The sequence below is a fragment of the Portunus trituberculatus genome, chromosome 37 (assembly GCF_017591435.1).
Source record: "Portunus trituberculatus isolate SZX2019 chromosome 37, ASM1759143v1, whole genome shotgun sequence".
NCBI lineage: Eukaryota > Metazoa > Arthropoda > Malacostraca > Decapoda > Portunidae > Portunus > Portunus trituberculatus.
In genome coordinates, this window is record NC_059291.1 from 9,880,663 (window position 1) to 9,883,162 (window position 2,500).

General features: G+C 41.4%; 1 protein-coding gene across 1 annotated transcript in view; it reads left to right on the forward strand.

Annotated features, from left to right (window-relative positions):
* The first annotated feature begins 182 nt into the window (after positions 1 to 182).
* Positions 183 to 2,500, forward strand: part of LOC123514058 (protein amalgam-like) — a 310,100-nt gene continuing 307,782 nt past the window's right edge. The window contains exon 1 of the mRNA XM_045271653.1: positions 183 to 202. The gene's annotated coding sequence lies outside the window, so the exon portion shown is untranslated. The remainder of the gene's footprint in view (positions 203 to 2,500) is intronic.

A 2,500-nucleotide genomic window follows, 5' to 3' on the forward strand; every position in this document is an offset into this window, starting at 1 on the left:
GCAGATGTGTTGCTGTTGGTATCGCCTTTGTCGTCTGTTGTAATGAGAGAATATGACTTGGGAAACACCTGCTTCATTACTGGCAAGGATACCGACGCTCTTCTATTGTGAGCGAAAACCTACTTCACCTTTACCCTTGTTTCTTTACAGGTGAGCGGGGAGCGTGGCGGTGCTCCAGTTGGGATCGTCAGTGTCACTCCAGGTATGTAAATACTAAATGTCAGTGCACTACTAGTAGCAGGAATTTCTTACACGTGCTTCCTACAAGATTTCACTCGTTAATTCTACTCATGGGAAAAAAAAGCGAGTTATTATGGAAGAATGATTTTACTTCGTATTGTGAGTAGAATGTCAATACGGGAGATATACCTTATAAACTGTCTTGTCTTGGCTGTTTAATGATAGAGGCAGGCAGAGACTCGGTCGTGATGCGTAATTCGTGTATAGTTTATTCATTGCAGTGTATTATTTGTAATGTGCATGGAAGACACACTGGCAGTATGACGCTTGTATTGCTTGACTGATGTGATCGTAGACAAAAGTGAAAATACTAAAATATTTGAAAATCTTAATCGCCCTCTCGTGTTGTGTCTTAAGGTTTTCTTGTGAACTCTCATAACAATTTCAATAACCTTCACTGGAGATGTCATTCGAAAAACGTAGGATACTTTCTCTTCTCATGTAACTTGTCTTAATTGCAGAGTAAGACGAAGGATCAGATGAATATAGGATCAGACAACCGACCAGCAATACTAGAAACACACACACACACACACACACACACACACACACACACACACACACACACACACACACACACACACACACACACACACACACACACACACACACACACACACACACACACAGCCCCAGATCTTGCCACTCCATCAACTTGAACCTGCCTTTCCACCGCTTCAATGCAACCAATACTTAATCGAGCATTCATTTATTTTTCTGGCTCTCACTCAGTATATACATTCACTTGGACACACACACACACACACACACACACACACACACACACACACACACACACACACACACACACACACACACACACACACACACACACACACACACACACACACACACACACACACACACACACGAGTAAAGCAGTGTAAATGTAGGAATATTGCGAAGAAATGTGTCATTCTTATCAGATTGGAAGGGAAATGTTGGTTGGCTGACTGTACGACTGGGAGGATGGGTGGGTGACTTGGTAGGTGGGTGGGTGACTGGTGACTGGGTGGGTGGGTGAGTGGGTGACTGTGTAGGTAGGTGGCTGGATGGATCGCGTCGCTCACCTGTGTATATATTAATTAATGGGTCGTGTTTATTATTGAGATGAGGAACCAAGGATTTAATCAGTTTGTGGAAGTCTTTATGATGGGTGGGTGAGTGGGTGGTAGTGGTGGTGGTAGTGGTGGTGTAGGTGCATGGCTGAGTGGTGTAGTGGAGATGTAAGATCAGGGGAGGGTAATTTCTGTGCATGTGTGAAATGGTTGAAAAAAAAAAAAAATGAAACCTTAGCAAAAAAGTGAATGAATTTTTTTTTTAGTAGCTATTCTGTTTTCTGCTGTTATTATTATTATTATTATTATTGTTGTTGTTGTTGTTGTTGTTGTTGTTGTTGTTGTTGTTGTTGTTGTTATTGGTACCTCGCTTTTAGTATAGTAACCTTGCCAGTGAGTTTCAAATTAGCGTATGGTAACTTTTATATAGTTTGCAGTTGGTGTGTGTGTGTGTGTGTGTGTGTGTGTGTGTGTGTGTGTGTGTGTGTGTGTGTGTGTGTGTGTGTGTGTGTGTGTGTTATTCATATGTACTTGCTGCACCAAACTGACGAGCGATACAGTCACCAGTTCACATCCTATGCATATTTGAAGATTTCTAATATATATCTAGACAATCATGATCTTCACATCACATTGCTCTACATTTGTGCATATATCTGTACATTTCTTCAACACAAACACGGAGATATACTATAATGCTGCTGCTGTGTTTATTATGCCTAGTTTTAGTACCTCATGCTTCCTGTCTGTCTATCTTTCTGTTTCTACTTTAAATATTTCAAACGTTATTCAAGGATTTCAGTTGATATTTCTTGTAAGGGATAGAAGGATTGTAAAGAAGGGAGAAGTGACTTTGACTTTGAAGCTAATCTGAATGTTGGTTTATATACTAGAGCTTTGTTATTTTACTAATGCCAACTCTTCCCTGTGTGATAGATAAGTCTACTGGGTTAACATGCTGCTTTTCGCTATACGGCGTCGCTGGTAGTGTTTGCTACCACCACCACCACCACCACCACCACCACCACCACCACCACCACCACCACCACCACCACCACCACCACCACCACCACTACTACTACTACTACTACTACTACTACTACTACTACTACTACTACTACTACTACTACTACTACTACACTTGCACCATCACCTTTACAAGATATCCAGGTGTAAGTAGTAGGGAGTGAAATTGACGGTAA